This window comes from Idiotropiscis lumnitzeri, chromosome 6 (genome assembly GCF_059441095.1).
Source record: "Idiotropiscis lumnitzeri isolate Australia: NSW breed Sydney's pygmy pipehorse chromosome 6, RoL_Ilum_1.0, whole genome shotgun sequence".
Taxonomy (NCBI): domain Eukaryota; kingdom Metazoa; phylum Chordata; class Actinopteri; order Syngnathiformes; family Syngnathidae; genus Idiotropiscis; species Idiotropiscis lumnitzeri.
Window position 1 is genome coordinate 8677321 of NC_142396.1, and position 11527 is coordinate 8688847.

Consider the following 11527-nt stretch of genomic DNA (forward strand, 5'->3'; position numbering starts at 1 on the left):
AAATGTGATATAGGTGGATTCAGCCTTATGGGAGCGATGACAAAATGTGCAAGAGTATTTTGCAAGAGGATAAAAAGGCAAGATGAAGGCTATATAAAAACCACCATGTCATGGCATTACCAGATTAAATGTCTAAAATAAAAATCACATTGCTGTAAATGTCACCTTCTACATTGTTCTCAGCCACAAGGGGGGTATATTTGCATGGCATCTGGCGATCTCTCTATCCCTCTATTAATTTGTAGTTGCTATTTTTCAGCATTCTAACACTATACCGTGTCTGTGGGAACTAGATGTACTACTTAGCATCTCTTCATTCACCTGCACCGATTTTCTCCATTGATGTACATAGCTGTGCTCCTCCATGAAACTTTCTGCAAATTGACTGCGCTCTGACTGACCCCGCCGCCTCTTCCCGAAGGCTCATTCCATCTATTTGCAACAGGCAGCCGTGTTAATGGCTGTAAGAACACGAGCGGCTGTAAGAAGACGAGCGGCTCTGACACGCCGCTGCAGTCACTTGGACCTGCCACTACAGGCCAGGTGGGAAGGCTACTCACATAAATCTGCCTGGGAATCTCTGAGCGGCACATCAGCGAGATGACAGGAGAGCAGCAGAGATAAGCAAAGGAGCTGGTTTACCTCAGCGCAACGTCAGATACGCTGACGATAGGTATTTGATCTATGGGATAAATAGAAAGGCTGCAGGGGCAACACGGAGATCCGTGTAGTGATGGAGGAATGCTGCTCCTCACTGGGGAGAAACATGAGGAGAGCAATCAATTGACATAATGAATTGTAGAGTTTACCAAAATTTCAGGGGATGGATTTCAAATCATCATCTGTGACTCAAATTAGAGCATGTTGATTAAGGAAAAATTTATATCGAATACACTATTAATAAACTGTGGTGTTTTCCAGAGGGAAGCGTCAGTCTTGCTGTGGAAGCAATTTATATAGAAGACAAATGGCAGAGCAACATTTGTAGACAGACAATAATAACAATATCAAAAAACATATCTCTGCAGAAAAGAAACTAATATTACTAACAGTATGGCATCTTACTGAGTGAGCAACTTAGAAGTTTTTTGTGGGGTACAGGACAAGCAATATGTCTGTTTACAGGCAATACAACAGATGCACAACCGCCCCCCCAAAAAGCTTGCATCTGCACAGTAATTTTCACATATGTGCTCGCCCAGGGTATCAACTGTTTTTCGCACATCAATGCAACCACCAAGTGTAAATTGGAGCTTTCACAATACCGGCCTGCTATCCAACATCATTTCATGCACTCCTCTCTTTCCTCATAGAGAAAGCATATGTTTGCTGTTCGCCTGCTCTCTTTTGTAGGGGTGCTGACAGACATCAGCATTCACAGTTTCTCTGTTTGGGCTTTAACAGGAGCCAGATGAAAGACAGCAGCAGATTAAGACGTCCGGTACGGGATGGCACGGGACAAGTGAGGGAACACAGCGGGTACGGAGGCAAACAAAAGCTGAAGGAATGTCAAACGCAGGGATCGTGTTGCACAGGCCTCTGGGAATAAGAGGTGTTATTAGGAGTGGCTGCTCTTCATGCCTGGGGAGCCCTCAAGGGACACTTGTGGTACATGCACCCCCCCCACCCCCCACACTAAAGCCCCATGCCCGGGGAACTAAACATGTCTCCTGTGGATACTTTAAAGGCCAAGTTCCTGCCACTCAGTGTTTAATAAGTTTTAAGAAGCTGCTAGCAGAATATGCAACACCTTGCTTAAGATTTAATAAACTGTCAATGGCGTGTCACTGCAGCGTGCCAATGCAAAGTTTACTGCAGAGCATGACATTGATTTATGAAATGCGATGAAGTTAACATCATAAATATTTCTTTTGAAGTCCAAGACCATTTCACAGCCCAGGAAACTCAAAACACAAGCTTGAGTTAGTGTCCACAGCGTATAAACACCTCTGTCGTTCGCCCGTTTGTCACCCCGTCAAACATTGCAAAAAAAAAAATTTAAAAAAATGAAGGAATGACATCTACTCAGTTAGTTATCTTAGCTTTAGGATGCTGCTAATCCCTAAAGTGGGGTCTGCATGGCTGCAGCCAGACTCTATTGGATCCATGCCATCAACAAGAATTTAGTTTGTACGACACCAAAAGGCTGACCTGGATTCTACCTTTGGCGTGATCCCAGTTTAAAATAAAAGTAAATATATAAATGTTTTGTAATATTAGTCTTATGTATTGTACTTATCTGCTGCATATTTTCTTTCTTTGTCTTTTGTTTCTGAATATAAAAATCTCATTGCGGGACTAACTAAAGTTAAATGATTATTTGAGAAACAGCAGACGAGCAGACAGTAAAAGCAGTTGCAGCCCTACCCTCCAATGAATCACACAGGTGCAGTTCCAAAACAGTCAAATAAACACGAATGTTAATGGCCCGACACTCCCAATTCAAATTATAACAAAATGACTGAACATGTAGAATGACAGGTCACCGTTTGCACACACTTAATGCTGTGCTATTTTCCATTCCAATTTCTCTTCCAACAATGCACTAATAGCAATAATCCCTCCATTTTCTGTATTAACTGATTTTAGGCCAGGAACAGGATACGCCCCAGCCTAGTTGCCAAGCAAATGTTATTTACACACAATACACACACACTAGGGCTGCAAAATATATACGTAAAAAAATATTGCTTTCACGATAAATTAATTAATTAGCTAAGAATACAATAATCTGTTTTATTCAGGTTTTTTTTTTTTATACGCACACACACGCACTACAATCCAACTTTATCAATGGAGGGAAATTCCATGCCAAGGGGCAGCAAGTATAACGAAAACAACAAGGGCCCCAAAAAACAACCTTGTGAAACACCATACGACAAAAGGGCAGAGCGGGACTCAGGGCAACCTCGGCGAACACAAAAGGTCCCGCCAGTCAAATAGGATCCAAACCACTTCGGAGCGCTACCACTAATGCCCACCTGGTGCTGTAACGGAATGTTTTACTCTATCTTGAATATAAAGCACCATCCGGTGGAGCACTCGCCGAAATGTCACTGGTGACAGAGTCGTTACGAGACAGTTTTTCTGTGCTAAGTGGACAAAACATCTGAGTCCATTGTCAGCTGATGTCACACTGATGCCCACAGCCACACATTATAGTCATCGAGGTGCAGGACACAGCCGCCAGTGTGTGTGCGTGTGCATGCGTCTGTGTGTGTGTGTGTGTTTTTGTGCGCATACACACATTCCAGACCCCACGCTGGCACACATAGACACACACTCAGCAGGTATGTTCGTGTGGAGACTGTAGTGCGTGGCCGTGGAATGTGTAACATGACCTCTGCAGCCTCCTCACTCATCTTCTGCCTTCTCACCAACAAGTGATGCCTGCTCCCCTCTCGCAACAATGGATGAGCACCAAGAAAGCAACAAGGCGGTCAAGTACAGCATAGACGATCCTAACATTTGAACACAAGCGGGAGCAAGACATGCAGAGAGTACAACGATACTCAAAGGCATCTGCTCGTCTCGTATTGGTTGTTTTCCCTCGGATGTGATGGTTTCTGAAACAATTTACTTAGAGTTACAAGATGCAGCCAAAGAGAGATGATAAAACCCATTTTGCCCTCATATGATTTTTTTCTAGGTTAAAAAAAAGGTCTAATTATCTTATTAGAAGCTGTGTGCTAAGTGTAGAAATGAATTAATTTCGGTAAAAAAAACTTTTATTTTAGTCCAATGGCTACTAAAAAAAGCACTTCAGTTGACTTTGCCAAAGGTTAAAAAAAATATTTTTTTATTTTTTCTTACAAGGGACTGGATTTTTTGTGCTGTGTGTCATGATTTAACAGCGATGACAACACGACAGGAAATTACCGAGTGCAACCAACGGATGATTAAAATAAGACAAACAGGTTAATTAAAGAGCTGACGTGGTTGGGCTTTACGCAGCCTTCATAAGCAAACTCTAGCCTTAAATGTGGCTTTCATCGTGAAAAAAGGGGATTTTTTTTTCCACCACTCTAAATTCTGACCTTCTCCGCGTACTTGTACACAACAAGTTGACATAAAGTTGCAGGATGTAAACACACACAGGTCGAAGGGGGAGAAAGCAGCAAACAACACACGAGCCGAGGCGAAAGAGAAGCGGCGACGTGGACATGTTGAGGAGGAGGAGGAGGAGGAGGAGGGAAGGCCACATGAGCGGCACCCAATCAGCCCGCCTGCACTCAACCACTGGCGGTGCATGCCAAACCTCAGACTGGAAGCTTGGAAGGCAACGCAGTGTGACTGCATTTCCTGAATCCACCCCATTTAAACTCACAATATGGAACGTATTAGGAGCGGGGGGGGGGATCCTAGAGCTTCACTTTTACGAGTAGTCAGAAAGCAGCTTGACATCTTTTCATATGGAGACTTATATTCCTCAATGGCAGAGGTGGCAAAAGTACTCCGTGCTTAACTGCGGGAGATTTACAGACACACAAAAAATGGATTTCTTTGTACAAGTCAAAAAGTACATCCTGTAATGTATATACTGTAAATAAAAGAAAAAATGGAAGAGTATAACAAAGTGTTCCCATAGATTATGTTGTGATCTGACGAACATAAAAAAATGTTAAAATAGTTCATAATTTAAACTGAACAGTTGTTTTTTTTTTCAGATTTTTTTTTTTCGATAATCCTTGAACGCTAGAACCTGTTGGTTTTTAAAATGGCACAGGACAAAAGTCCAGTGACAGCTGGTCAATAGAAGGCACTGTTGGTGGACAAAATATTATTTAATGAAAATACTTAATAAAATGAAAATATTTTGAACGATATTTATACAGTATTGTGGGGTGTGGGTTCGCGATTTGGGTATTTTGTAGGTTTACTGTCTCAACTCATTTTTGTAGTTTTGGGTGTAAGTCCACTTTTGACCACTTTACAGGAAAAGAAGACAGTGAAAACAGTATTTCAAATTCAGCCTAATTTCTGCCGAAGAGATGAGTAAGAGATTATTGAATATCTCAATCCTCTCGCATCCTGCGTTTTATGCCGACAGAAAGCAAGAGATTTTGGTTCATTTGTCATGAGATTAAGGTCTTTCGCACTCTCACTATATATGTTTTTAAATGTGTTTGTAATCATTTAAAATTGTGTTTAAAGACCTTAAAAATAAATCCAAATTACGATAAATTCTTATAATTTGTGGTTATTAAAATCATGGGTTTTGATCCATAGATTCCATTATCCATTTTATGGTTGGTTTGTTTTTGTATAGTTAATTTGTTGTACGCAAAAATATCAATCAAGAGATTATGTAAATAAAAAATAAAAATAGAACCGTGCTTGTGCATGTCCGTGAGGGGTGTGACTTGGGTCAAAGACTCGCGGTGGGTAATTAGTAAAATGGTTACATTCAAATCTTGCCAGAGGTTTTAACTCCCCCTCCAAGTGCACTAAATATTTCTACTTTGTTACTTTCCACTACTGCACAACGGAGCGCTCCCAAAAATTCCCATTTCCACCCTCCAAAAGTGCCCGAGGCAGAATGAGTGTGAGCATGGCAGCATTCATGTGCTATTGCCTCACAATTTCGATAGCAGGGTCTGGAAGAGGTTTGATTATAGCCTGGAAAGCAGCTCTATTAAAGGCTCCTATAAATTACAGGGCCTTTTTGACACACTATCACACAAACACACACACCCACGCACATATGTGCATACACACTCCTCTCATCAGTGAAACTCCTTTGTGCATGAAGGTGGAAAAAAACGAGCAGACATCCTTTGCAACTTAATGCAATTAAATGAGTTTCTACAATGGTGTAATTAAAAGCAAATTGAATTGTTGGCGAAATAGATACGGCCGCCTGCATTGTATCACACTGAGTGCGTGCATGCGTGACTACACTCAAACAAGGTCGACAACAGGATATAGGAGGCGCAGAATGTGGATTTTTTTTCGAAACAAATCGCTGAAATTCTTTTTTTAAACATAACACACCACAAAGGAGCTCATTGTGCTTGCATGATGGGAATTAAACAAGGTGATACGCTGTTGATGAACGGCATCAGATTTTCTGCGTGTGCGTGTGTGTGTGTGTGTGTGTGTGCGTGTATGCGCTCACACTGTGGCATTCTTTTAACCTCTGTGGAAACTCACTAAAATAAATCCTTTTCGTACGTCAGAGAGGCCCCTTTTGCACCCTGTAATTACCCGAGGGCGGGAAGGAGAGCCGGAGGGAGGGAAGGAGCAAGCTAGAAGATGTGCAGAGGAGCATCACCACTGGTGTGCTTTTTGGCTTCTGACAAAGTGGCAAGTCATGTGTTGAATGCTCGCTTGGTGGCCCAACAGATCTCATAAAATTCTCCCATCAGAGCCATGACAGAAGATCCTGCATTTATCTGCCTGTAGCTTTTACACAGAAAAGCAGAACGGACAAAGAGGGGCAGAAAAGGAAGGAAGTCTACACCATCAGTGACTTCAATCCAGCCTCCTGTCATATGTTCCTTCATTTTACTTTTCCAGTACAAAACACTGTAGGTCACTATAGAAAGCCCTTTGAGAATTTTCAGTATGAAAACTAAAACACTTATGCAAGGAGACAAATAATACTGAAGTGAGAAAGTCAAATTCATTTCAGTATGGTCTATGGGTCCTGATCGTATAAACATGGTTGGTAATGGTACAAAAAGTCCAACTTCAATGGTGTGTAATCACTAACCTATATTGGTTGGGAAGTGTGCGTCCAAACTTGAGATGTGTGAGGGCCACGGATGTAAGATGACAAATCTGGCCAAAAGTCATTTGTGTTACTTACAAATATTGCATATACCAATACTACAACTTCAAATAACAATAATAGACATATATAAATTCTGTTTTGGCCAAAGTCAAATTTCAAATATCACACACAGCCCACCAAACTAGCTTGCAACATTGAATCACAGCCTGATGCTTGCCAGCAAACAATGGCATGTCTCGATAAGTACCCAGGCATAACAAATACAATCGTGCTTTTAGCTAACAGCTAGCTCACATACATTAGCTAAAAGCTAGCTCACATACTATTAGCAAACAGCTAGCTCGCATACTATTAGCTAGCGCTATAGTCCATTTTCTACACAATAAATTAAACTTATATTATAACATTTATCTGAAGTCTAATTAAGTTTCCCACCCTCGACAATAAAATAAACCATCTTACCTTAGTATGGTTATTCAAGCTTGACAACGAGTTTTTGAAAGCCATAAGGTGGTGGCACTCTAAATTCGTCATTTTTGAAAAATGTCCCCAATTTCAACCAGGGATGTGTGATGGTTGGCTGGCTTTTCTGCCTTCGAATATCCTCGCTGCTGCTGCTCCTCGGTTGGGACACGGAAAGTTGGACGTCTTGCCGGCCGTCTGCGGCGAGTTTGAGTGGGGAATTTTCATTGATGGGCGTCAAATGCAGGTGCGATGCATCACGAACAAACCAAAAGTGTTGGAATTACTTCTCGTCCGACCACGATAAAACTACTCTATCTATCCTTGCGTGATTCATCTGGATTAGTGTTTTGAACAATGATAAATTGTAATGAACACTATCCAAAATTAAGTTGGAAGAAGGCTTTTTTTTAACGTAAAATGTAAGGAGTTGAAGTACAAAGTAAGCTGAAAAATAACTATGCCACTAGAATAGAGATATGCCAAATTTCTACTTATTAAGGTTACAAAGTATTTTTAATCCATTACCGTGACACTTTAGCTCATGATTATGCCATTAAAATGTCTGCGTAAACTACTGCGCTGCAATTGTGAGATTACTTTAGTCTACACATTGCGTATAACACACTAGGGTTAGGATATTGAATGAATACTCATACGACTCAAATCTTGATATCCTGCGAGTGAGATAGTGTAATTGCACAAGTGTGCACACCCTTAATACCTGGGGTGGTAGCTGAGATCAGAATTTATTAATGACATTCAATATCAGTTGTAAATGGTGGTCAGCACACAGCTGCCACCTTTTAAAGTCTCTGTGATTCACCTCAAATAAAGTTCAGATGTTCTAGAAGGCTTTTCCTGACTTATTTTTTAGTCACAAGCTATGGTCTGAGTTAGTCTGAGTACTAATACGCCATTTATCCAACGTTGGCGTACTTGCTACTAGCATGCAGTACATCAGTACCCATGTAGCAATAGGTGTTAACTAGTAACATTTTAAAATGTTACCCGGTATGGGACAAGTAGTTGTTGTTAACTATTAAAATATAGTTACCCTACAAGGACACTTAAGTATCATACCAGGGTGTAGAAAAGTTGGACAGTCAAGAAAACATATTTCTGGGCAGACAAAATAATTCAATTGGTGCACTTTATTGTCAGTCACATTGATTCCAATTTGCCAGCCTAAATTTGACGCATTTCAGTGAGCCAAAATTGGGCCAGGCTAGCGTGCCTTCCCATAATCCCCCGTGAGAGCGTGGATCCCCAGCACACCGGCATGTGTCAGCATGCCCTGTAAGTGGCGAGCACGGCAGCTGCGAGGAGCCATAATTAACACCCTTTGCAGAGGTGAGACGAAGACACGTTGTGAGGTGGCGTTCATGACAAGAGGAAGAGCAGGAAGTTGTTCCGGCCGCTCCGTATAATCTCCACTCGTCTCCAAAGGTGCTATTAACTCACTGTGTGTATGTGTGTTTTTTTTTTTTTACAGGGGCCAGATGTGCAGTACGACGAGGTCATGAAATGGAGTGGCAGCAAGCTGCGCCGCATCTGCCTGACTTAACTAAACAATTGACTTTATTATAGCCATGTTTCCTCTGAGCTCTCCAGTTCATTTTAGCACAGCTCAGTACAGTTTGGAACGGCAACGTCAGATCTGGCTCGGGTTCCATTATGGGATGTCATCCACATAAACAGCAGTGGTGCGGGCAAAAACAAAGTGCAAATTATTTGTTACTATACTTAGGTTGGTTTGTCAGAGATCTGCACTTAAAGCTCAACAGAGAGATAGAAAATCATCTGGATTTCCTCTCAAAGTTCTACAGATGCGCGGTGGAGAGCATCCTGACCGACTCCATCGCAGTCCGGTGTGGGAACTGTACCGTAGAGGACAAGAAGGCTCTCCATCATGTCATTAGAACGGCATAATACAACCGTGGGGTGGGCTTCACACCCGTGCCACAGAACATTAGCTTCACAGCCAGAACAACAAGAATAAAAAACAGCTTCCACCCAAATGTCATCACACCCCTGAACAAACAAGCAAACAACATCACAACTTGTCAACCACGATGTGTCATTTTTATTTTGTAATCATTACCACTTGAATGCAAGACCGCTGCAAACAATCGAATGCCTGCTAACTCAAATGCTGTCCTTTTTGCTTAAAATAAATTGTATTTAAATTCTGTACACTGTCTGCCCCTCATTTCCCTTCAGTATTTATCTTTTATTATTTAAAATCTAAATTTAAAAGGAAGAATTTCTTTGCTCAATGTGATTTTTTTTTTTGTACTTTAACTAGAAGAGCAGAGCTCCACCAAGGCCAAACTTATAATGAATGAGAATATATATTATATGCATATGTTTAAAAATTATATGACAAGATTAATAAAATAAATAATCTAGTAAAAACTTTAAATATATGGTCATTAGAAGTCAACTTCCCGGTTGAGATTGCGATTTTGCAAAACGACATGCGAGAGTTTGGATGACTCCCATCCCATTTCGGTAACATTGTAAGCAGCAGCTCGATAAAATCTCAAATGTGCAACACTTTTATATACTATAACCAAAAGGTCCTACAATTTTAATACGAAGCAACCCTCCAAATTTCACATTGCTCGTTTTTGTGTAATCCTGCTCTCTAAACTACTAATCAGCGATTGAAACATGTAATCTCAAATGGTGGCTTGCGGCTTAAAAAAAAAAAAAAAGATAGAAGTCGGTAAAAAATGCAGTAGTACAGAACTGTATTATTATAAAATATACTTGTGCTCCTCATTGCTTCCTCCCAATAGTTTAAGACTCCCCTTTAGTCATGGAGGAGATGGCCAAAAGTTGTCAAGATGACCCCCCCCCCTTTTTTTTTTTTGTCATCAGACAGTTCACTTGAAGTGTGAACGTAATCAGCAATGCCAAAAAATATGACTCACTCTTGCTGAACAATAAATAATGACAATTCTGGGTCAGCCAATCAGCAGGCTGCATGGTGTCTAGCTCCACCCACTAGGTACTTGACCCCAGTTTTATTCATGAAATTGTCTTCTTTGCCCACTCATCCAAAATAAAAACAGAACGTTTGCTTCATTGTGACGCAACATGTTTGTTGATTCTTCAGATTCATTTCGTGACTTGAGAGCAATACGCGAACAGTTCTCAGTGCTTCGTTGCAGGGTCGTCGGCGTCGGGAAAGGCTGCAGTCTGAGGAATGTACTGAGGCTTTGGCACCACGCAAAACCTAATAACAGGCTTTGGAAACTCAGCTTTAAAAAGCAACAGTGCGCTCACACACATGCTTGCTGCTTAGCAGAATTGGGCTTTTTAGTGGCGTACAACGCAGGTTCTGCTATGTGGCATGACCCGAGCACACGTTTGGAATCAACTAAAATTGCTTGTTGGGCTGACCTCTGCAGGAAATGATTGAGGCGGGCTAATCAAAGCCATGCCTAAAACAGCCAATAAAGACTTTTCCTTGCAGTGCCATCCTCAAACAAGATGTATGCACTATATATGAACTGTCACTTGGCTCCCCCACATCTAATTAAAGCCCCTTCTATCCTCGTTGGTGGCTTTTATAATGTGGCCGCTCTAGGAGCCTTAGCTCCTCGCCCACCCCGGTATATTGTATATAATTGTCTGCTAGTTCCTCTCCAGTGGTGATCTGGACCCTTTTTTCCCCATAACAGAGACACAAAGGAGCAGGATAATGGCCCCCAGTTGTAGGGAAGCGAGCAGAGGCAGAGTGGAGCCACTCCTCTCCACAATGTTGGCTCCAGACAGGCAGCGGGCCTGGAGGAGGCTGTCTGGGCCGCTTTATGGAAGGGGAAGAAGCGAGACGCCTCGCTCAGCAGCACATTCAATCGGAAAATGGTATTATCGAGTTTAAAAGCGCTCCTCGTTGTAATGACCTTTTTCAAATGCTCTCTTAAGCGGACATGGATGCTCGTCTATTAAAAGCTGCTCATGAAAGCAGAACGAGCGGCGCTGAATGGCTCCTTTGCTGAACGCTGGCAAACACCGACGCACGCTCACCGCCAGCGCACCGCCGATCTAACCCAACATCAGTAATTATGAAGGAAGCCAGAGAAACCACATCCACCCTGGCAGCAGTTTGGAAGATTCCAGTAGGCTTGTAAAAAAAAAAAAAGGCACATTCCACCGTTACAGAGGCCGTCTCAAGTTGCTGGATCCCCCGGACTCTTTCGACGTTCATTGTGAGACCCTGGCGAACATGCATGGGTCGTACTCATGTTTGAGTTTGACGTCAATGCAAAGACGGCCACCATCATCTCCATCGCTTTGGCTTCATAGGACCTCAAGGCC

The 11527-nt window shown here is 41.9% G+C and overlaps 1 protein-coding gene and 1 long non-coding RNA gene across 3 annotated transcripts in view; one reads left to right on the forward strand and one right to left on the reverse strand.

Moving 5' to 3' along the window:
• The window catches only part of smad3b (SMAD family member 3b), a 31954-nt gene extending 24546 nt beyond the window's left edge, over window positions 1-7408 (reverse strand). For both annotated transcript variants that reach the window (XM_088298052.1, XM_088298051.1), the window contains exons 1-2: window positions 7199-7408; window positions 6716-6783 (exon numbers count right to left, since the gene is read on the reverse strand). The gene's annotated coding sequence lies outside the window, so the exon portion shown is untranslated. The remainder of the gene's footprint in view (window positions 1-6715; window positions 6784-7198) is intronic.
• Window positions 7241-9334, forward strand: LOC148335080 (uncharacterized). Its single transcript, XR_015844039.1, has 3 exons — window positions 7241-7445; window positions 8407-8551; window positions 8694-9334. It is a non-coding gene; the product is annotated as an uncharacterized LOC148335080 (long non-coding RNA).
• Window positions 9335-11527: the final 2193 nt, after the last annotated feature.